The sequence below is a fragment of the Mustela lutreola genome, chromosome 5 (assembly GCF_030435805.1).
Source record: "Mustela lutreola isolate mMusLut2 chromosome 5, mMusLut2.pri, whole genome shotgun sequence".
Classification (NCBI taxonomy): Eukaryota; Metazoa; Chordata; class Mammalia; order Carnivora; family Mustelidae; genus Mustela; species Mustela lutreola.
In genome coordinates this window covers 18,626,746-18,652,788 of record NC_081294.1, presented here as the reverse complement: position 1 = coordinate 18,652,788, position 26,043 = coordinate 18,626,746, and the positions used below count along the sequence as shown (strand labels likewise).

Here is a 26,043-nt window from a genome sequence, read left to right as displayed (position 1 = left end):
TTTCATCTTCTTTTGAACTCACCTGAAGTACTTTTAATTTTTTACCAACATACTCCTCATGATGATACATATATTCTCTAAGGTAAAAGAAACATTGGGGTGGGCACCTGGTGGCTAAGTTGGTTAAGCATTTGACTCCTGATTTTGGCTCAGGTCATAATCTCAGGGTCCTGAGATCCAGCCCCACATCAGCTCTGTGCTCAGCATGGAGTCTGCTCGATTGTCTCTCTTCCTCTTTCTCTGTCCCTTCCACTATTTGCTCTCTCTCTCTCTCTCTCTAAAATAAATAAAATAAGTAAATATTTAAAAAAATTATCTACCAAGCTTTTTTTTTAAACATTTTCTTCAGTAAGCATTTATTAATTATTGAGAAAAATTATTTCTAAATACACTTTTAGAAAAAGTATTTCTAAAACACTTGAGATGTCCACTCAGAGAACTTCTCTAGACTTTCCAACTCTTACTCTGCCCCAAAGCTCTCCTCTTCAAGAGTTGGGTGGGTCCTCTCACAACAAGCACTGGGTGTCTTCTACCCACCATGTCCCCCCAGCTCCACAGGGCCCACTGTAGGGCCTGAAATGAAGAATCCAGTCCAGGAAGTTGGCATGCAGAAAAAAAAAAAATGTACATTCGCCTAGTTTAAAAACACTCATGATGCTTTGTCCTGAACTTTAAGCAGCACATGTGACCTGGTCCATTTGGGTTTCAAGTTCAAAGGCATCAAGCCGGTGCTGGGGGTTAGCAGCTAACATATCTTTCAAGAGCCACTTGACCCCCTCAGACATGGAAGTCCTTAGTTTCTGGGGGATATGCAACTCCATCTTTGGGTTTTCCAGTAGGGCCTCTCCAACAGGGACATATTTGGTCCCCTGTTTGATAGAGGTCCCAGGAGCTCCTTCTTGGTCTCAGAGTCAAAGAAAGTGATTCTATCATTGCCAGATGATAACACGCAGGGTAAAGATGTCAGCCTGGGCTGCATAGTGTCCCTCCTAGACTCGGGGGGCCATGAAGACGTCTGAGTGTCAGGCGGAGGACGGCCAGTACTTATTCACATTCACATTTTTGTTGTCTCGATGGCCCTCTTTTCCCCGGGGGGCTAACCCCGCACAGACCTTGCTTAGTCCAACATCTGCCACCTTGAGGATGGGGGTGCCAGACCTCTCGGTGATGAGGCTGTCGTCTGGCTTTAGGTCCCTGTGCACCAGGTGGGTTTTGCGCAGAAAGGCAAAGGCGCCCATGAGCTGTATAGCATGAAGCTTTTGTTGGTGGCTGGTGCGGCCTCCGGGATGGGACGTCCTGCTTCAGGTCTCCGCCTTCACAGAACTCATGACAAACCAGAGAGAGCAGAGCTCCTCAGACAGCCCAGGAGCCTCTCTCCTTTGAGCGCCGTCTCCCCCAGGCGCAGGTCAAGCTGGGAGCTCTTGCTATGGCTCCTGACACGGGTGAGCCCGTCGCGCTGCAGGTCGCGCTCCTCAAACCGCATGACGTTCCAGTGGCACCGCTGGAGGCTGGTCAGGACCTAGAACTCGGCCAGTGCCAGCTCCACGTTCCCAGGTTGTCGCAGCGGACCTCCTTGACTGCCCTGGGCCCTTCTGCGCCCGACCCCGGCCTGCTAAACCGCGCAGTAGTTGCGTGCGGGATCCACCCCCCCACCCCCACCCTCCACCACCACCACCACCACCACCACCACCACCACCACCACCAGGCTGTACCGTGGCCCCACAGACCGGCCGCCCCACTCTGGCCGCCGCCGCACCCGGTCTCTCACTCCCAGGGCCTCCTCAGCCGCCACCGGATCCACGGCCTGGCCTGCGGCCAGCCTCAGCTCTGCGGGGCGCCCTCTCCGGTGTTGCGTTATGCCTGCATATTTCTACTAACCGACTCTGCACGGCAGGCTAGGCCCTTTGCTCCCAGTGTCTCAAATTTCCTCCAGCTTCTAGCCATCTCTCCATTCCTAACTCACTGCAGTACATTTAGGTATCGGCTATCAGAGCCCCTGTCTCCGTAACCAAATCTGTATTCATTTCTTACGGCTGTTGTAACAAAATATCACCATCTGGGAGGTTTAAAACAAAAAGAATTTGTTCTCCCATAACACTGGAGACTTAAAATCCAAAATCAAGATGTCAGCAGCGTCATGCTTCCTCTGAAGCTTTTGGGAAGAGTCTTTGCCTCTGCTGGCTTGGGATGATCCCAGACATTCCTTGGCCTGTGGCAGCGAAACTTCAGTATTTGTCCCCATCTTCAAATTGTCCACTCTGATGTCCTTTTGTATATTTCCCTCTTTTTATGAGGACCCTGGTCATTGAATTTAGGGCACATCTTACATCCAAGATGATTTCATCTCAAGATCCTTAAGTAATTACATCTACAAAGAATCCTTTTCCAAATGAGGTAATATTTTGAGGCTGAAGATGGACATGGATTTCCAGGAGGACAATATTTAATGTGTTACAAAGTTATAGAAGAGTATCTTAAAGAAAAAACTATGAAATTACCTGTTTTAAAATATCATATTATGTTTAAAATAACACAGGTGATTTTCCATCCTCATTCATATGAATTTTCTTGAGTGTGACTGAGCTTATTCTAACCCATCTTAATTCTGGTCCACAAGCAATCTTCTTTTCAGTCTTTTTTTCTGTGACATTTTCTTTCTTACAAAATATGTTAACTTTATAACAGTAAGTATTAGGATCTTACCCTTCATAGTAGAAGTGCAGAATCAGGAGTATAACCAAACACCATCTCAAAGCAAGTATTTACCCGTCTGAGTGTTAAACTCTGCAGTGGAACAAAATTTATCCAAATGTCCCTCATGTTTGTCTCATCTGTAGCTTTCAGCCATTGACCTGAAATGAAATGCCTGAAGTTACTTCTTTGGGTTTGAAAACAAAAATATAGATAATTTGTAGGAAACATGTGTTACTTGTGCACTGCTTGTGATGGGTCCTCCTTCACTCTTCTAAGCTTGGTAAGTTCAGGAAGTAACCCCATCTAATTTCCTCAGATCTTGAGTAAAAGGGCAAAACATGCCATCAGATTTCCAAGGATCAAAAACAAGCCAAGGACACCTTCACCTTCTTAGTTGCTTTAAGTAGGATGGCACACGAATGAAAAAATTAATAGTAATTAAAATGATTGAATTGTATGCTGGCATGCCTTTTCACGACTATGAAAAATGCTAAAATTTGCAATTAGAGTTGCTCTCCATAAGGATATCATTATCACTAAGGGCATTCATGTATTGGATAATTTTCAGCTGTTCTGCTAAGTTTCAATTATATTGGCACCCATCTTTAATGTGCGATCATAGCCCTAAAACATAAATCTGGATCTTAAGATTTCAAATAAATTTAAAAACTCTCCTCTTTCCTCAAATTGCTGAGGTATATGCAAAACTTGCCATCTTATCATTTGCTAAATTTTTACATTTATTATTAGAAAAAAAAAGTTTTTCTATGATAAAAAACTACTGAAGATCTTATTTCTCATAGACATTTCCAAGTCATTATTCTCTTTATAGGGTAATTCAGTTTTGTTAATGTTCCAGTGGGCAGCAGAAATAATATAGTAAGCTGTTAGTTTTTCTTTTATATAATATGGGTACCAATCTTCAATTTCCATTCTCATCAAGACTCCTTAATGTCCATTTTAAGTAGGTTCTCAAAATGTCCCTAGAAGGCATGCACTTTGCAACTATCCAAAATCAAAAACTTTATCCTTTGTCTCATTGATTTGTGACATATTGCTCTAGTTATTGAAGTTATTATTGCTTATTATAAAATATGGGTTAAACATTGCAACATATTCAAGAAAAAAAGTGGAAATGGTAGTTTGATTATCACAGGCAGTCCAATGGAGAAAGATAAATGACTATTTTTATTTTTTATTTAAAAGACAAAGAAAAACAACTTCAGATCAATGGTTGCCAGAATTAACACAAGTATGACAAAAAGCATTCTGTTTGTATACTTTCAAAGTTTCTTGGCATATAATACCTGCTAATTATAGGGGAAAACCATAACTGCAGTTGAAAAACCTGTCATATATCAACTTAATTAAGCATACAGAGTTAACATGACCAGCAATGATATCATTTACCTGCTGAAATGATGTGCCAAAAAAGGCACACTGTTACTTCTTTGTATTCTTATTAAAAATTCATAATATAACCGGGAGAAAACACAAGATAAACCCTCATTAAAGAACTGTTTACAAAATACACTTCAAAAATTTTAAGGTCATGAAAATCAAAGGAACAATGAGGAACTATGTTGGAAGATAGTAAGGAAACATGAAAACCAAATGCTTTATTTGATCCTGGATTAGATCCTGAACCAGAACAAGAAAGTTAGTTGGACAATTAAATTGAGTAATATCAGCAGATTAGTTATTAGTATTATATTAATTTAGTTTCTAAGTGTTGATAAGTGGTTACATGACTGGTACAATTTTGAAGAAACTGAGTGAGGAATATATGGAAATTCTTTGTAATCTCTGTGCTTCTTTCTGTACATCTGAATTTATTCCAAAATAAACTAAAAAAAATAAGGATTGATGACACAAAAACTAGTGACAGGAATTAGAATATTTAAGTACAACCAGAGATACTAGCAAAAACAAACTATAGCATTTTGCTTCGCTAAGCCAAAATTTATATAAATATAAACCATATTGATATCTAAACTAAACATGATACCAGTTACTCATCTTCCATAGAGGATTATGGCAGCCACAATAAGGTAATAATAAATATTAGCCCAACAATTCAAGAAAATTGAATTGCAATTTATAATTCATTTGTAGTTGTTAATACATATATTGTACATACATATGTGTATATGCATCTCTCTCTCTCTCTCTCTCTCTCTCTGTCCTTGTGTATGCTGCTTGGGTCCTATTGAATAATTCTGGAACAAGTAAAAGGAGGTATCTAATGAAAGATTTGGAGAAAATCAAGATTCAGTTAGAAAAAGGGAATAACGGAATAAACGATATGGTGACCAATCTCTAGCAGCAGGATATGCCAAAAGATCACGACTATAACTCAAAATAAAAATGAAGAGGATAAACTAGTGTATATGACTCCTCTCAGAGACATAAAAAAAAGTTAGCGTCAACATCTACCCCCAAAAAGACTAACAGAGGTCAGACGAAAATGGCAAGACAGTTTGGTCGTGTGACCAGACATCAAACCAGGGCTGATTCTGAAAGTGATCTGAAAGTCCGAGCACCAGAATCAACAAAGCAAGTAAGCTTACAAAGAGCAGTCAAAGCAGCAGCACTAGAAAAGGATAAACTGAACTTTGCACAATTTCTAAATAAAGATGTCCCAAAGGAGGAGAGATTATAGAAATGCTAAAATACTCGAATTTTATGTTCAGATGTTCAGGTCTTTGCTTTAACAAAGATATCCTTCCCTCTGTCTCACTGGCTCTCTCTGTCTCTCTCACTCTCTTTCACACACACACACAGCCATACCCCTTTTCAGTCAAGTAAGTTTATCAGTCTAATAACTTTTTTAAATTAAAGAAAATAAAGGGTAGTAAGTTTCAAAGAACCAGTTTTATTTCTGGAAGGCATTCACACAAATGGTAGGAATCAAGTTTTCTCTTCTAAAGCAGGGAAACTTTTTTTTTTTTTCTTTGTGAAGAAGTTGTGGTTGACTCTTACATTGTAGGACCAAGAGATACCCACATTTGTATGCTGGCTATATATTTTGCTTGACTTCAAATGAAGAAATCCCATAACAATTTGGCTTTTTATACATAAATATCTTATAAGAAATTATAGTTTAGTGACTTAGGAAGTTTAAACAAACTCAAAGTCAACCTTAAAATATTAGAAGGTCAGTCTTTCAAACAAGCTAATTTAATTATTTTATTTAAATTACAAAGTGCATAGATTCTTTGAACTAGCAAAAGCTAATCTGGCCAAATTTTGCCCTTTTCTTTCCTTTCAATTTCTATTTTATTTTCAAATGTTATTATATAAATTAACTGGAAATATGCTTGAAAAAATTATATATTCAAGCCTGTGGTTTTATCTAATAACTATATAGGCAACTCAAATGTTATCTTTAACTAACTGTAAACTTTGTTTTGATCTGGAAAGATTCACAGGCTACTACCTGACCTAACCACGGTTTATATATATATATATATATATATATATATATATATATATATTTTTTTTTTTTTTCTCTAAGATGATGGAGATTTAGCAGTCTAAATTTAAGTTCTATTGCCTGAAGTGCAGTTATAAATCCCTGAACTTAATTTTCTTGTAAAGAAAATATTTCCTTAGTAGTTTTGAATTTGTCAATCAAATCTACTTCTTTTTTTTTTTTCTTTTTCCTTTGTCCTTGAAATAACTTTTCTTCCCTAAGCATCTACATAGTTATTGAATCAAAACAGAGCCTCACTATGCAAAACTTTTTGGTGACATAAGTGGGAAAACCAAAAAGAAAAAAAAAATCCAATGTTTTAATTCATTTTATTATAAGCTGTATAATCTGCTAGGTATTTTTTTAATGAATTGGTTTATAATCTTTTTTCTTAAGATTTTATTTATTTAAGAAAGAGAGAGAGAGTGGGTAGGGGGAGGGGCAGAAGGAAAAGGAGAAGCAGACTCCCTCTGAGCAGGGAGCCTCACACAGGCATATGATCCCAGGACGCTGAGATCCTGACCTTGCCAAGCCAGACACTTAACCAATTGAGCCAGTCATACACCCCATACCATTTTTAAAAATTAATAAATCAATAAAATAATATAATGAAGTGCCTAAATGTTAGAACTATGACTTCTTAAAATTTTCAAAATAATTAAGTAAAAATATGTGCCTCAGTACTTTTTGCTCCTTAATTTTATGTCCAGGGACATCCACAGATAATAATTTGTTACATAAAATTCTGGATTTTTTCAAATATATATATATAACTTTATCTATAGAAATGTATAACCACACACACACAGACATACAAATACCTGAAGAATTATAATAATGTAATCATGCTCTTCAAGTGGTCCTGAAGATTTTTTTCCACTGAGCAGAATAAATGGTTATATTTCAGATCAATAAACATATATGCACCTAATTCTTTAGTACATTTCTTATTTTAGTGACTGATTATTCTACATTTTACTCAACCATTTTACTTTAAATGTTCATTTTAGTTTTTTAAAAGTGTTTACAATTATTAACAAAATTTTATTTATCCTAGATTATTTAAATTTTTGGTTTTTATATAGAATATATATCTAAAATATGTTGGTTAGGTGAAAGAATAGTGTTTCCTTAATATTAACTGATAGGTCTGTTTCTATTCCAATATATTTGTATACTCTTCTCCAAGTCAGGTGTATAAGAGTGGCTGGTTATCATCAATGTCTTCAAAATATAGAAGCTATCTGACTTTATAATGTTTATTGATCCAAGAGAACAATGTTGTCTGTTTTTGTATTCATTTATGCTTCTCTATGGAGAATTTGAGGATCTTTGTTATAAATCTATTTGCCACATGTCTTTCTTCTTTTATACATTGATTTCTTCATAAACAATCTTTGTACTTTTCTTAGTAATTTGTATTAGCTTTTTATATATTCAGGTTCACAAATTTTGTTTTCAAAATTATTGTCAGTATTTTCTCTCAAATCCTACTATTTAATTTTGAAAAATGTTTTCCATTATATAATAGTTTATTTTTAAAAGCATTTATTTATTTATTTATAGTTTCAAGTTTTATTTACATTCCAGTTAGTTAACCCAAACATATAGTGTCATATTAGTTTCAGGAGTAGAATTTAGTGATTCATCCCTTACATATAAAATGCAGTGCTCATCACAAGCGTCCTTCTTAACACCTGTCACTCATTTAAATCATCTATCCACCCACCGCCCCTCCAGCATAAATGCTTTATGTTACCCAAACTATCAATTTTATTTCCCACTAACTTAATCAAACATACAAATGAGAATATCCTTTTGTTTTGGAAAACAACTTTGGAATATAGCCTTGCTCTTTATTTAAAATGAAATCTCTTTCTTACAAAAAGCTAATGGAGAGACATGGAGTGCACAAAATGGCCAAAATATGGTCATACGCACAGGAACGTTTGGTTAGAAGCAACCAGCTGCAACTTCAAAATTCCTCCACATACACAATCATGTAATATACCGCTATTCACTCACCTAGTGAACATATTTTAAAATATATATCCTATATAAATAACCTAAGCTAAAATAATTCTTGAATGCATCAAAATTTTATCACTATAAACACCTGCAGAAACTAAAATGGCTGTAAATCTTACAGATTTGCTTATAAAATAAGTATGAAAATTTATAAGTCAAATTAATCAATGTCTGCATCTCCCAACAGAGCTATTTAATAAACCAAGGAAGGCTTAGAAGAACCCTTTCTCTTAGACATGGAATTTTTGTGGGGTGTTATTTCCTGACAGTATTTTAACATTAATCATTCTAGCTCTCTTAGTCTTACTGGTTTGTTTGTTCAACACCATTTCTTTTCTCTCATGATTTATCTTGGATTCAATTTTCACATGTTTTGTTTTATTTGGCTGGAGTATGTCCTCTAATCATTTTTTCAGAGATCTGTATTTGGCAAATTTGAATTCTTATTTCTCTTTCTTTTCCTGTCATATTTTTATTCACATATTATAGTTATCCTTGTTACATGAGATGTTCAGCTCATTACTATAAAAGTGGTAGGCAGAATATTATTATGTGTTATGAGCCTCCTTATCTTCAATTAACCTATAGCTAACGCGTTAACAAATGGATTAATAGATATATAACATAAACCTAGTGGCTGAGTTGAATGGAAATGAAGTTCATTTCATTACATCGTTGTTTAAGGTAGGAAAAAAATGCAAACTCATCCCCAAAAGCTTTCTACTAGATCTATACCTAAAAGAAATTTTAGAAAATATAGCTTCATATCAAAAACACACTGTATTCATCATGTAGAAGACATGAGTGGGACCCCTTGTCAGAAGTGTCCCAGCATGAAGACTTCTGTCAAAGATAAGGGGAAGCCACTAATGTATTTTAGCACATTGAATATCTATCATGGGAAGAGTAATGGGTGAATTACACAGAACCAGAGGCATTTTTCTAGGATACTTGGGAAGTGACAATAATTTAGTGGAATCCTCTTCTTGACTGTGAAATTTCAAAGAAACTTCACCTTGGGACTTGTCCAGCTCTGGGGAAATAATGTGTATGGAGAGAATGGTACTGGCTGTCAGTTAACATCATCCATGCCAAGTGAGGCATTTTTCAGATATATACTGGGAGAAGACTCTGTAGGTGGCTGTTTACTATTCAATTATAAACATTCCATTACACATTCTCCAGGACTGCACCCACGAAGACTCTCACAAAAGAAATCACACCCTACTTCATCCCTTTCCTTTCTATCTCTCCTCCTGTGAATTCTCTCCATCTGCTGCTCTCATGTTTTTACTCTTGTACTTAGCATAATTTGGCTTTATGTAAAATTATTGGTTCTTACTCTTATTTCCGAAAACATTCTGTCAGTCAGCCTGTTTGCTGATGGGTTTTATGCGTTTGTTCGTTTTGTTTTAATTTTTGATCCTGGCAATCATTTCTACTGTGTTTAATTAGTTATCTTTCTTACAGCCTGTTACAATTCTATGTTCTTTAGTATGCTTGTAAAGATATTATTTATTAAAGACAATAACACAATTGAATTTTCCTTTAATCTTGGTTTTGTTTGATATTGAAGGGAAAATTACTGCTTCTCTTTGAAGGTGATAGCTTACTTCCAAATTCATGGTTTTGTATTTATCATTGAGTTAGAGTTTGCTTGACTTAGTCTCTGTTTCCAATTTATAGAAGAAGAGGTATGTTCTGCTGCTATGAGGAACATGATCATGATGGATTGTTCCTCTGGTACAGGTATATCATTTCTTGGGCTTGTTTCCAGTCATTCAGACCCCAGGCTCCCTCTTGATCTCAAGATTCATACTGTTTTCTCAAAAATAGGGCAAATATGATCTAGATTCTGGTGTTCTAGCAATGAGAATAGTACCTAAATTAAGGTCAAATAAACTAGATGCTCCATATTTAATGGCCCAGATAAATGTTGATAGTTGCCTCAGGGCAACTGTTGTGATCTTCTATCCACTATTAAACAAGCTGTGCACATTTGGACCCCAGCATTCCTTTCTCTCTTTCCTCAGTTGTGTATGATTTATAGAGCGGTTTCCTCCATAGATTGGACTGTATTGTTTTCTGTTGCTGTATAACAGACCTCATATACTTAGCCACTTAAAAACCATCAATTTATTATCTCACAATTTTATTGTTCAGAAGTCTGAGTAGATCTGTCTGGATACTTAGCTTTGGAGCTCACATTGAAATCCATGTGTTAGCTAAGTCATGTTCTTTTTGGGAGGTCTGGAGAAGAATCCCCTTCCAAACTCATTCAGGCAGTTGGCAGAATGTAATTCTGTGAGGTTTAGGACTGAACCCGCCTTTGTTCTTTGGAAACCACTTATGGTCATTGTCAGTTTCAAGAGATCACCTATATTCTTTGAATCATGACCCCTTCATCTTCAAAACCAATACTGGTACCTTTTTTGTGCTTCTAATCTCTTAGACTCTGTCTTCTGCCACCAGAAGGAGAAGGTTCATTGCTTTTAAGGCTTCAGGCTATTGGCAATGAACCCACTCAGGATAATCTTTTTATTTTATGATCAGCTGCATCTTATAGCACAATAACACAATTATGGGGGTGATATTGCATCATTCACAGGTCCTGGAGATTAGGATGAAACATCTTTGAGTGGGAAATTTAGAAATTCAATCTATCATACTAACCTCCGATGCTTTCTCACTTCCAAAAATTCTTCCTAATAGTGGTTCACCAACAGAAGCTATTCCTGTTTTTTGGCATTGATACTGATACATTTAATTAGAAGTGGATGAGAAGGGCTGGTAATAGTTTGCAGTTAAATAAGAGAAGGGCTTGTTGCCAAGATCTAACAAGGGAACTCTAATTTTTAGCCAAGGAGATGCCAGCAAAGCAAAATGTGTTCAACTTGCCACAGGGACACAAAATTTAATTATTTCTTTGGGCATTCAAATGTGAAATATAATTTGGTATCATTTACTATCATATGCTTTGTAGTGAAGGGAAAAAGAAGATTATTCTACTGACTCAAGAAGAGACATCAATCACCAAAACTTTAAAATTCATAGAAATTTAATAGATATATTATCAGTATTGGAAAATTAAGTATTTTTAATCCTTACATAACTTTCTAATGGGGATGACTGTTGCCTATTTTTCTATTGGTCATTGTCATGATGTTTGGTTATAACCTTCCCTAACTTCAAGAAAAATGCACAAATAATTAAAACACATGTGCATGCACACACACGAACAATATAGTTTACATTTCCTATCATTCTGTGATTTCCCCTTTTCTTTCTACACAAGCTATTTTAAGCAATAATTTTCTGAATATTGTACCTCTTTGCTATGATTCTGATAGGCTAATTTAGGAATTGCATCTAAAGTTGAATAATTCCTCTTTAAGCTGTCTTTATTTTCAAAAAAAAAAAAAAAAAACCAAAGTAAATATAATCAAGCTAGTTGGATGATAGATTTTTTTAAAATGTCAACAGTAAATCTACTTTATGAAAAGTTTACTCAAAGCCACATAGGTAACAGGCAATTGAAGCCATATTTGAAAAGCTATTTGGATTCTTGCCACCTTAATATAATAAGAATATTATGAAAATTGAGAAAGCCCAGGAAATAGCAATCTTCTTGGAAATATTATCTCTTCAAAATGTGGAGGAAATTGCATTTATAATTTTAGTGATAGCAAATTATATGAATGCTTCAGTGAATGTGGCAGGAGGAGAAGAAAGATAATCAAAAAGAGTTTGGGAACATAATTTTGAAAGAATAAACAGGATATTATAAAAATTTAAATTCAAGACTTAAGACAATTGTCTTATACTTTGATATACACAGGGATCTTTGTGGATGTTGCTTTAAAATGTAGCAAAAGGAAATGTACTCTTCAGAGATTCGGATTCATTTACCCTAGAACAGGAGTTGAGAAACTTGATTATAACATTATATATCTCAAAATACTCTAGAAAAAGAACATCAGGAACCATTTTGTTAAACACCAACCTAAGACAACTGAAGAAAACATATATATATTTAATATTGTTCAAATGAAGACAAAATTAATATGGCATTTCCAAATTCTCACACATAAAAATGAAAATCTTCTAATTACCATATCATTGAGCCAAATAAGTATAATTTTAATACTTTTTCTACTAATATAAAAAGTATAGGAATTTATTATAAAATAATTTTTTATGAGCATAAATGAACTAGTTAAATTTTAAATTCTTAAAAATAGGAATTGGAGAAAATGGGTGGTAAGTTCTTTTTTCAAAAGATTTTATTTATTTATTTAGAGTAAGAGAGAGGGAGAGCAGAGGTAGGGGCAGAGAATCTCAAGTAGACTGAGGACTGAGTCCAACCAGGGCTTGATTTCCCAATCCAGAGATCATAACTTAACTCAAAATCGAAGAGTCCCACACTTCACTGAGACAGAGTCGTCCAGGCACCCCTGGATAGTAAACTTTTATACATAAATTATATAACACCTATTAGAGGAATAAGTTTCATTGATAGAGGATAGAAGATATAGAAGGCGTGGGTGGGGGGGGAGATAGAGACAGAGGGAGAGAGAATTGCAAAAATTACAAAGCACACAGAGAATAGGGAATTAGGAACTGCTAACTACTCAGTTGGTGGCAAGAATGAAACAAAGATAAAATCTTCAGACATTCCCCACAGCTGCAAATAGTAATTGGGGGATTTCTGCTCAATAATGCATTTTAAGACTACTTAGAGCTTTTATCATTAAATTATTGAAAAAGTGATAGTTGTTGCTAGTAGTGATGGTGACTTGGTATTATATTATCTTTCTGAACTAAGTGTCTGAAGGAAAATACATTAAGCTATATTTCACCCATTTCTCTCATTTCATGAATGTATTTAGAATTATACTTTTCTAAACAAGATCCTATCCTCGCTAGTCTCCTCTGCCACATATAATCTATATGTTCATTCATATATATATATATATATACATACATATATATTCATTATATATGTGCATTCATTTTATATATATATATATATGTATATATATATAGAGAGAGAATGAATGAGGGGAAAGGGACAGAAGAAGAGGGCAAGAGAGAATTTTAAGCTCCTTGCCCAGCAAGAAGCCCTACACAGGGCCCAATCTCATAACCCTGAGATCATGACCTGAACAGCAGTTGGGTGCTTAACCGACTGAGCCACCAAGGTGTCCCATTTATCTTATGTTTTAAAAAATTATTCAAACTATGGGAAGGAAGAGTACAGTATTGATGTACATGACACAACCTAACTGGGTTGCAGCCCTCACCATTCTTGCTACTGATTGTGGAAACATGAATGTAGAGAGTTTAGGCTCTTATTTCCATCCCAATGCCTTTTGCCCCTTCCAAGACTCAGGACTGAACTACTCTGTTTCATCTCTATGGTTCTCATGAGTGTTTTAATAAGGCCAATTCATACCAATTCATCCACAAACAGTGTTTTAAATTTGACATAAATAGTACTAGCATGGGTCAGTTTGGTATATCATTACTGTGTTTTATGTATCTTTGTTCATTCAAAGAGCTTTTGTTTACTCCTTTTAATGGTTTAATACTACCTTTGTATAAAAAAAATCACAACATACCGTTCAATTCTTTAAAAGATTTTATTTATTTATTGGACAGACAAAGATCACAAGTAGGCGGTAGGGGGGGGGGGAGTGAAAACAGGCTCTCCACTGAGCAGAGAGCCTGATGTGAGGCTCAATCCCAGGACCCTGAGATCATGACCTTAGCCAAAGGCAGAGGCTTTAACCACTGAGCCACTCAGACGCCCCACATACTGTTCAGTTCTTTATGGGGTAAACTTTAACTTGCTTCCACATTCAGTTATTGTAGACATTGATAGAGTGGACATTTTGTTTATCAGAAATTTCTGGTTATATACATAGCTATGGATTTGCCATATCAAAAATGTGCACAATTCAACTTTACTAAATGTTGATGATAGACCTCCAAAATTATCCATATTTATGCTTCCATCAGCAGCTTATGACAGTTCACATTGCTACAGTCTCATGAAAATTTTATTTTGGATGACTTTTAAGTTTTTCCTGTATCTGATATGGGGCAATATCTCATTTTTAAAGCTGACATTTTGCTGATTACTGATCTAATTAGGTGTTTATTAGAAATTCAGGTTTCTATGTATATAAAATTTTAAAAATTTCTTTCCCATTTTTTGTTAGATTATTTTTATTTTTCTAATTAATTAGAGGAGTTATTTATAAATTGTGAAAGCTCAGCTTTTGCTGGCTGTATATTTTAAAAATATCTTTCTGCTTTTGTGCTGATCTGTTTTCTGTGATTATGGTGTCAAGTCCAGGTCTATCCTGATTGGTCAGTCAGGTGTCTCCCCCCACTGCTGTCCTGAAAAATGAGGTATCACCACATTGACAGGGGCAAAAAAAAAAAATGCATGCAGTAAAAACTTTAAAATATATAAAGTGATTTTTATAAAATGAGAATATTTAAGGAAGATATAAATGTAAGAGTTTCTTAGCATGCTAGTTTCCTGAATTTTTAAAAACTTATTTTACACATATTGAATATGCAGTGTCAGGATTTTTAGATTCATGCTGAAATAAATTCCCAAATTTAATCATGTGATTAATATTTACTGAGCCCCTCTCATATTCCTGTTTCAGTGCTCCTCAATAAGGAAGCAGTCATATACTAATCATATACTAATACAGTCATATACTAATCATATACTAATACAGTCCTTGCCTCATGAAGCTATTAGTCTAAGAGATGGCTTAATTAAGTAGCGTGAGCGATATTAATAACATCTCAGAAGTATGTAAATATAAACTGAAGGGTCTATACATACCTAGCAGGTAATATGAGATCTGGTTTATTTGTATCCATCATGTTTTCAAGGCAACCTTTAGATTCAAAAACAAAAAATAAATCATAGAAAAGTAAAACAATCTTCACTGTTTAAAGTGTATAGATCTTTGTAGGAATACTTAATTGCTTATAATCTTCTAGGTACTGCTGCATCAAATCATAAGGACAGAAAAAGAGCAAAAACTAAAAGATAAACAAAATATTTTAAATAAAAAAATATAATGTAGAACATCAAAATACTGTAATAAAGTTTTCTGTTCTAAAAATTGTATCCTTTCTTTTAATCAATTAGAAAGAGAAACAAACCCCAAGTGCATAGATACACTATAGCATTCCATTAAATTAAAAATATTTTTAAAATTTTTAATAGAGGACATGTCAATTTTATTTTTTTATATTGTTAATCTTATGAGGATTTTTAGAATTTTTTTTAATTCAGGCAAATTCTATCTAAATCATAGTACACTATAATTTTCTCCAGATGAAAAGTATAATGACATAGTTCACTTTAAGAAAGTCTCTATCTCTCTAATTTTGGATATCATATTTATTAATTTCTGTGTTTGGATCACCTGATCAGACCTTCAGTGTTTTATTTGACATCCAGGAAATCAAACGTAGCTGAAATTTCTGAATAAATTTTCTGTAAGTTAAGAAAAGGAAAATGATATAGAAGAGTGTGGGTTTCTATAGATATCCATCCAGCTGAAAAGCATATTGAGATAGAAGCCCAAGATTCTTCTATTCACTGCTTCAACAAATACTTAATAAGCACTTATTATGAATCATATATTCAACTAAAACTTAAAAATATGTAATTTATACAAATTTATACATACACTACATACTCACATATACATTTCTTCAGAGCTCGTCATGAATAAGCATATATTGATGGGCAAGGAAGAAAATAAAACAGCTGTGATAAAGGGGTGCATGGTTTAGATAGGGGATAAAATGTAACACTGCTTGAATATTTTGCAATGTAGTATCTAGACAGTGGAATAATAGGTATAATTCTTTAAGAAAGTGACAATGAATCAGTGATACTGTGAGTTTGCCTGGTATGGTAGATTAGATTATTACCCCAAGTCTTTACTCCCTTCTTTCTTTTAAAATTTTTTTTAAGATTTTATTTATTCATTTGGCAGAGAGAGAGAGGGGAAGAGAAAGAGCACAAGCAGGGGGAGAGGCAGGCAAAGGGAGAAGAAGGCTCCCCACTGAGCAAGGAGCCTGATGCAGGACTGGATCTCAGGACCCTTGGGATCATGACCTGAGTCTAAAGGCAGACACTTAACCAACTGAGCCATCCAGGAATCCCTTCACTCCTTTCTTGGTAATAAAATCCCACATCATTTGCCATATGATTTTAAAGTGTCTCCAGGAGAGAATGCAAACCTTAAAGCCACACAACATTGATGAGGGTCGGGCCAGATGATCACTATAGCCAATAATAGGATGTTCAGAGACATGGCATGAATTTCTGCTTAAAATTTGCTTTTGTAGCTTTAATTTGGAACTTCAGTTTAGTTCTTATCTTTCTACCATCTGCCTTGGAAAGAACGTGACCCAAAGTGCTGCAAATCCCAGAGTTAGTGTCTTGTGGAACACACCTAAACCAAATATGTACCCATTAGTGAGAAAGAGAAATGCTTGCAGTCCTATGCCACAGAGATTTGAATTTATTGTGAGGCATTATCATTGCAGAAATATAAAAAATATATGTCAACTATAACATCAGTGTTAGAGAAAATTCTGTAGTAAACATTGTGAGGAAAAAAATCAAACATTGTAAAGGGTAGAGGAAGAAAAAAAAAATCCAGTTAATAAAGTCTCAATGTCTATCATGAGATATAATAAACATAATTGTTAGTATTTACTGAATGCTTTTGCCATTTGCCAACATGGTTTCAAGTGCTTTAATATATAGCTAAGCATGATCTATTTTGATTAGTGTTTTCATTATATATCATTTTCCACCCTATTTAACATATCTTAGATTTATATGGAAGTCATAATAGTTAAAGGCAACATAAAATTGCTTTCTCTTTAAATCCACTATGACAACCTTTTTCTTTTAGTTAGTGGTGTAATTCATTTATAACTACTCTAATTACTGATACATTTGTGTTTAAAAATACTGTTTTCTTTTGGTTTACTTGTTAGTTATTAATTGTTTTACTTTTGGTTATTTTACATTGCTTTATTTATCTGAAGTGTATAAGATATAACCGTGATTCATGAAGGTAAAATAAAATTAGCATGTTTCCACATTGCAGAAATTGCAAATATATTAGAATTCTTAGAACACTTTGTTTCAAATGTTTCTCCATACCTTTGCTTTCTTGTGTGTATGTACTTTAATTAACATGTACTTTAGTTAATTTAATATATATGACTATAATATATAAATACATACACACACACATAGTGTGGGGATTAAGGGCACCAACCCAGTGCAATCAAACACCTGCATATAACTTTTAACATCTCAAAAATTTTATTGAAAGCCACTGATCAGAAGCCTTGCCAATAACATAAACAGTCATGTGACACATATTTTGTACATTATGCTTATTATATACTGTATTCTTACAATAAAGTAACCTACATAAAAGAAAATATTAAGAAAAGCAAAAGGAGGAGAAAATACACTTACAATATTGTACTGTATTTAATGAAAGAAAATCTGCATACAAGTGGACTCACAGAGTTCAAATCTGCATTTTATTTGTATGTACGTACATGTATTTAATACAGTATATACATAAATATGTATAAAGCTCTGTAAGACATGAATAGTGCTTGTTGAGTTTTCTGATCTACCCAGCACATCACTCCTCAAGCCTTCCTCTATCCCCATGGTTCTGTCATTGTTTTCCAGTGCCAGAAAATCTTCCTGCAACATTTCCTTTAATCAGAGCCTTACACAGCTGACTTCTCCCAGTTTTTCTTTCTGAGATTTTACTTTGTCTTCACTTGTGAATGATATTTTCACAGGGTATTGAATTCTAGGTCAGCATTTCAAAGATGTCACTCCATTGTCTGTTGCTTCTTTTGTTTCTTTGGGGGAGTCTTTGAAGGCAATTGCCTTTTGACTGGCTTCTTTAATTTTATTTTCTGGCTGCCTTTATAATCTGTCTTTGTCTTTGTTTCTGGCAGTTTTACCATGATATTTTGGTTTCTGGTTTGTTTTTGTTTTGTTTTGCTTTTATCTCCCTTTTGGCTTGCTTTTAATTATTTTCTTGTGTGCTTGAGTATTTTTGCCTAAGACCCAGAAATTAGGTCTAGAACACGGCATGACAATTTAAAACTCTAACTGTGCTTTCCTCCAAAAACATTTGCTGAAAGAATCAATTAAACAGATGTAGATACCTGAATGGAGACGGACATGATCCAAGCCTGACTTCAATTACTCTGAGCCCTGGTCTACGTGCTGTTCCTCCAGTCTAACATGAATCACTTTTTAGGGTCCCAGTGGAAATTTTGGTGTGTGATCCAGGACCCTTCTCTCAAGTTGCCCTCAAATTCCAGTTTATGTTCTATCATCAGTCCTGTGCAAATATCTAAAATCTAGTAAATTCCTCAGTCTGTCCACATCAGATGACTTTAGCTTCTCAGAACCCCAACCCCTTAGAGTGAATCCTTGAATGGCAAAGGAGAGTCAGAAGGCAGCCTCACCACCTTGGGCCCCACTTCCCTCCAGGAGAGTGGACCTGTAGGCCTTCAGGGACATGAACTTCAAAATGAGCCATATTGTCTTCAGTATGCTATTTTTCAGTATAGAGGTCTGTCCCATGGCTCATTTCCTTTTAGCTTTGGCCATGCAAATCAACAAATGCAAAATGTATAAAATCAACATAGAGCTGAGATAATGATAGACACACACTTCTATCTTTTAGTGAGCTATTTATTACGTAGGGCCATGGAAGAGATATTCTTTCCATTATAAAACTAAATTCAGGGATTGCCTGGGTGGCTCAGTGAGTTAAAGCCTCTGCCTTTGGCTCAGGTCATAATCCCAGGGTCCTGGGATCGAGCCCTGCATCAGACTCTCTGCTCAGCAGGGAGCCTGCTTCCCTTTCTCTCTCTGCCTGTCTCTCTGCCTACTTGTGATCTCTGTCTGTCAAATAAATAAATAAAACTTAAAAAAAAAAAAAACTAAATTCAGAATAAAGTATAGGACTTACACGGAGTATTTTTAACATAAGCTACATTTAAAATCCTGGAATATAAAATAGAAATTAAATGAATGGTGGTGGGAATAATGCAATTTTAACTGAAACCATGCTAGATCCAGACCTGGACAAACTAATTTCACAATCGTTTATTTCCAGGCTATCTCTAACACCAAACACCTGTTTCACAAATTGCTTTGTGACAAATGTATAGGTTAAGTGTATACCTGGCACAGAGTAAAGGCTTAGTAGCTATTAATGTAATTAATTCATGTTTGTTGGCTAAATGCAACCTCTTCTATTGCAAGCATCTTGTGTCTTAGTCTCATGCCTTGTTCTCAATTTATAGATTTAAGCTTAATTTCCACTTTATAGTTTTGCCTATAAAAAGTGCTTATTTAGTAAGTGTTAATAAAGGGAATTTGAGGATAATTTAAGTGAAAATAATAAGATTGTGTTGTATGGTATGTTGTATTAGAATGCTTTGGATTTAAGTAATAGAAAACATGGTTTCCTAAAAATAAAATATTAGAATGATAGAAAATAAGAACCTTAAATATATAAATTTTATTATACCTCCTTTCAGGAAGGACATATAAACTACGTGAGCAAGGGATTGGTTTCTTTTAGGTCCTGTGGTCAGAATGACTCATCTTCTACTGTCTCTCACTCATGTTGAGCTTCACGCAGGATTCCCAGGAGAGAGGGACAAAATCTGACTGAACCTAGTTGAGCCATGTGACCTGTCAATAATATCTGCCGTCATATGTATTGTACCACAACTCAGCAATAGGTAATTGCGTAGGTAGTACATCTGAATATGTATAACCACTGCCTTGGTCAATTCTGGCTGTTATAGCAAAGCGTCATAGACTAGGTGACTTACAAAGAACAAATTTACTTCTCACAATTCTAGAGGCTGGGAGTCCGGAATCAGGGTGCCAGCATGGTCACTTCCTGATGAGAGCGCTCTCTTGGGTTGCTGGCCGTCATTGTGTCTTCACACAAGGGAAAGGGCGAAGGAAGCTTTCTAGAGTCTCTTTTAAAAGGCACTGATTCCCTTCATGAGGGCTCCATCATCATGATCTAATTACCTCCCAAGGGGCGTATTACCAAGGAATTCCCAAGGAATACCCCCCTTGGCAATTACCTTGGGAATATTCCTTGGGAATATTCCTTGGGAATTACCACCCAAGGGAGGTATGCTTATTCCATTAGGCATGTTCAGGGATACTATCTCCATAACTTTATTCTGTTTAAATTCAAACTATTGTTCTATAAGATAATGTGTTTTATTCCAAGATAAGAGTAGCATGAAACCCTATATGAGGAAGTCACATGGAGTGTCTCTTTTAATATATGTGGCATGGAAACCTGTCTGGTAGTTAATAGAATTAATAAATAAAATCCAATCTTAATATTCTGGGGATATCGAAAACATGGTGAATCTTCTAGAGGCAACAGAGTATCACTGGAATCCTGATATCATAATTGGTCAGATACGTAACCACTGGAGTAGTGCTTAATTTCCTTAGGAATTATTTTCCTCATTTATAAAATGCTAACAGTAATAAAACCTACACCAGAGAACTATACAAAGAATTGAGGGAGATAATATTTTTAAGCTGAATGTTTGGTATATAGTAAGGATATATGAAGTTACTACATCTAAGTTACATACTTAACTAATATTTAATTATCATATAATTCAAATTAATTGTTTAATTTTTGATATACTTAAATTAGCATTTATTACTAGTATAATTGACCTACTGGTACTGACAGTTGCTCTGGTCACTGAGTGAGGCCATTGAACTCTTTTCTACTGGGAGTTATAGAATAATACACTTTACATTATAAATATCCTGTTCACACATTAGCACTATGTAGTTTCAAGCAGAGATGAAATTCTGCAGCTTAGGTCCATCAAGCTGAAATGTTTGGTTGTCTAATAGAAGTGCACAGAGCTCACATGTGAGATCACATTTTCTAATTCTCTTACTCGACAAGGCTATCAGATGCATGTCATCATGGGACACCAATTGATATTTGTGCTCCATGGGGTTTTTAATGGATGTACAGCCCTAATAAAGCAGTGTGGCCCATATTACAGGTGAAATAGGTAGAAACAAATTAACTATTAAGTATCAAGAGCAGTTGCTTCTGTAAGGCAATGAAAATGTAAAAAGATACCAGCTTTAGGTACAAGACTAGTATTTGAACCTACAATGAAGGTTCTAAACGCCAGTAACTCATTGAATCCGGTGAACTGTTTGATATCTGACAACTTTAAGGTAGTGTTAAACCACAGGAAATTGAAACATTAAACTTTCTGGTAGTTACAAGCCATGATGGCCCTAACAAATCACCATGGGATATTTCAAATGACATATAATAGCTCATAATTCGTATACCTGAAAGTCGAAGGAGCAGAGGCTTTTGTTGCTGCTTGTGTTTTAAGGGTCTCCATGTTCTCTTATCCGTTCGCACTCGTGCATTGAAATGTGTGTAGCTACTGCATACTTACCGCATGAGGAGGGAGATTTTGAGAAATTAATACATTAGAAGCCAAATTGTTTTATAATGTAGGTGATCTCAGGTGAAAATTATGCTTAAAAAGATTTCTGTTTTTATTCTATTTTATTCTAAGATAAACTCGGTGTCTTCTGAAATCCACACAATAAAAAACAGATTGCATTTCCTAAAACTAGGTGCACAGATCTATAAATAAATGTCTCGGGAGACAATTTTTGTATAATAGAGTCATTTAAAAAAAGAAAATGATGTTCTATGCATCATCTCTCTCTACCACAGAAATGTTCCTCCATCTGAATACTTTATTATTATTGTTTTAACATTAATAATAATATTATTATTATCAGCATCTTATATAGTAAAGTTTTATAACTGATGGAGCCTGAAGTATTTTGATAGAAATTATCCAGTTTTGTTTTATGTTAATTACAGAAAAGCATGACTTATGTACTATATCTCATAATCTAATGTTATAAAATTTCAGTAACTATGATTAGATTCCTATGCGAACCATGCCTAAAACTTAAAGACACTTTTCAGCTCAAATTATATGTCACACCCTTGAAAACTCATACAAAGTATTTTTCTTCTTCTGTTCTGTTGTTTCTTTCATGCAAGGCCTTGGGAATAATAATTGAAGAGTGAGTTCTTTATTCATTTATTTATTTATTGCTACACTTTACATAAGAAGTTTAGGGTTTTAGAGCCTAATAGTTTGGGGTTTTCTGGCACCCATTCTATTTTTTCTGACACTTAATCTGCTATTTAGCAAGAAAGAGATATAGAAACAAGCTTCCAGAAAATGCTATAGGCAAGTAAAAAGGAAATAGCAGGGAATTTTTTTTTTCTATGATTGAAATTGGTAGAAGAATTCTCAAACAAAAGTGTATACAGGGTAGTGAGAAAATATGTATTTAATTTTAAGACTATTATTTGCAACATATTCATTTTAGAATATTTTTATTATTGACACATTTAAAACCAAGTGTAGTATACATTTTTGTATGACAGAATGAAAAATATTGCCTCATGGTCTTCAATATGTCTTTGAATATTAATTTTAAGGAGGGATATTTTCAACAAATAAGACAAAAAGGAAAACATTCAGAAGTAATGAGTAATAATTTTTGTGTCAGAAAATACCACATTATTTTTAACTATACAGAGCCAAGTACCATTACTAAAAAAAATAAAAATTTAGAAAGCAGATTGCCCTTATGAATATTTATCAGCACATTTAATGAAATGTTTGTTTAATAAAAAATAAAATAGTTTATGTCAATGAATATTGAATCTTTCAACTTTGCAAATAATTACCTTTCAAAATTATTTGAAATAATTTCAAATTTTAAGATATTTTGAACTACTTTTCAAAATATCTTAAAGCCAATCAAGTGACTTTCTGCAAAATTCCGTTGTCTATTTGCAGTCAGTAACAAATATTTTTTTCAACCACTTTAAACATTAGCAATGCTTCTTGGATATAAATACTCACATTAAAATAAATAGAGTGATTGATTTTAGTGAAGGGGCCACATTTGAATAGCACAAAATTCAGCTCACAAGTATAAGAGCTCTTTGGTCATAAAAAATCCACGTGAAGCACATAGCCCTGGGACAAGCAGCTTTTTAGTGGCCCTGTTGAGAAAACAGAATTTAATCAGTTAGGATAGCTGTGTGCACCTGGGCATTTTGGAAGACCTGTGGAAGAAGAAGTCCCATCAGTGGGGAAGAGCGTGTTAGGTAGAGACGTGTGGCAGAGAATGGTTGAGAAAGGAAGAAAGATGGCCCCAATCAAATAAAACAAATACAGTTTTTACCTAACGTAACAATCACAAGATCGCCAAAGCTAGCAGGTTTACAAGAATTGTTTATCATGAAAATAAGAACTTCTAACATTATTAACGTATCTGTATCAGGGATCACCTATTTTTAGACATCGGTATTAAAAAAGTCAGCATAGAGTTGGTTTATAAAGTCTAACTTAGATTGAAGGGGTCAAGCTGTACTGATTGAAAGACCTATGTAATTAGACAGGGTGACCTTGTGTTCTCTGGTTTCGGGGTGCTCATTTGGGTTTGCTGACTGAGAAACATGTGCACTTAACTCTCCACACAGGCAGCAAAGGAGTTTTCTGTTTTGTTTCTCCTCAGTCTCCTTGGCCTCGGGCTCTGTGGAGCCTTCACTTCACACGACCATTAGCTCCTTGAGCCACAGTGTTTCTTCAGTTTCTGTGACAACATGCCCTTCAATTTGCCTCTTACCTTTCTAGTCACTTCTCTCCTATCTTTCTTATTTTCTTGTCTCTCCTTGACCCCTGAGTCCTTTTAGCTTCTATTTTGTTCTGTTCCTATTTTTGTTTTGCAGTTTATAAATTTTTGTTTGTTTTCAGGCCTCAGTTATCATATAATGGGCAAACATTGCACCAGTCATGGACAATGTTCTTTACGTAAATGAAATCATACTTATTTTCTCTTTTGTGTCTGGTTCATTTTGTTCAATATCATATTTGGGATATCTGCTTCTATTGCTAATGTGTAGTTGTAGATCATTTGTTTTGATTAATATATGGAATTCCGTTCTGGGAAAAATAGTACATATTATTGTTGGGCATTTGGAGAATTTGCAATTTTATGGCTACTCTGAATATTACTGCTATGGACAGTCATACATATGCCTTATGGTAAACACATGTTTTTACATGTAGTAGTTCTATATCTCCTTTTGGGATTTCTGATTCACATATTCTACTTTAGTAGAGACAGCCAGAGAGCCTTCCAATGTGGTTACACATCTGCCCACCACCAAAAGAAGAGAATTTCGGCTTTTCCACCTCCTCCCCAAACTTGGCATTGACTTTCTTTTTCATTTTACCACTCTGATGAATGGTTGGTGGTAACTAATTGTATTTTCAATTTCCCTTTACTTCATAACTATATTAACCCTCTTGTCTTTTGTCTGTGTCCATATTTGGGTTTTTTATCTTTTTCTCATTCATTTGTTGAAACTCTTTGTATAGTCTGGATATACTCAGCTCAAAACAAAGCAGCGTCATTGTCTTTAAGTTATACCTTACTTTTTACTCTTCCAGTTGAGTCTTTTGATAAGAGAAGTTGTTAACCTTAATGCAGTGCAATTTATCAATTGTTTTTCTTTTCAGGTTAGCACTTTATTTTCTGCTTAAGAACACTTTGCCTATTCCAAGACCACAAAAATATTGTATTTTCCTCTAAGTCATAATTATTTACTTATTACACCCAGGTCTAATTCCATCTGAAATTAATTTTTTGTGTATGATAGGAAATAGTGGCCAAGATTTTTTTTTTTTTTTTTTTTTTGGCCAGTATGGATATCTGATTGATTATTTTGCCCTATTTATTGGGAAAACCATCATTCCCTTATAGCACTGAATTGTCAACTTTATCATTAATCAGGACTGATATATAAAGTCCTCTTCCTTAGAACTGGAGAGTGTTAGTCTAAGAACTCACACTTAATTATGTCACAAAGTATAGTCTGAGAGGTAGATCTAATTGAGAAAACACACAAGTAAGGGACATAACCCACCGAACACATAGCATGATGGTAATTGGAGTGGGGCAGAGAGGAAAGATGGATGTTATGTATTTAAACCACAGTTCCAACCTCATTTAAGAACTAAGCAAATACAGGACATGAGCAAGGAGTGCAATAAAAAAGTTCAGCAGTAAGTTATTTCAAGATTTGCATAGCAAATGAGAAAAGTTGATTTTAAAATATTAAATGAGCATGAAAAGTTTTATATATATTGTGTGTAAGTTTCTGGTAAATAGTATAAGTGGGATTGTCCAGGCACAATTTGAAAATTCAATGCCCTGAACTCAAATTAGAAATCATTTGCATAGAGGTGATTATTGAAGTCTTGAGAGTGGAGGAAATTCTGAAATTAGGGAATAAATACAGTAAAAAAAGAATATCAGTATAACCATTCATGTATTCATTCATTTTTCACCAAGAATAATTAATACAGTCAAGTTTTACTGCCATGAGGATGGTTATATGTTACCTATTAATCAAAAATCAATTAAGGATTATTTTATTTTTCATTTCATATTTGCCATATAAACCATTATGCATATATCAGTATGCATGATTATAAAAAAAGAGAAGGAGTCTAGAAAACTAGCATATCATTTACATTTCAAATCTAATTCTATTTATTACAACCTTGCCAGTGAAAAACAACACCACCAATAATGATAAAAA

The 26,043-nt window shown here is 34.6% G+C and overlaps 1 pseudogene; it reads right to left on the bottom strand.

Moving 5' to 3' along the window:
* Positions 1 to 671: 671 nt before the first annotated feature.
* Positions 672 to 2,242, bottom strand: LOC131831094 (serine/threonine-protein kinase 35-like; annotated as a pseudogene).
* Positions 2,243 to 26,043: the final 23,801 nt, after the last annotated feature.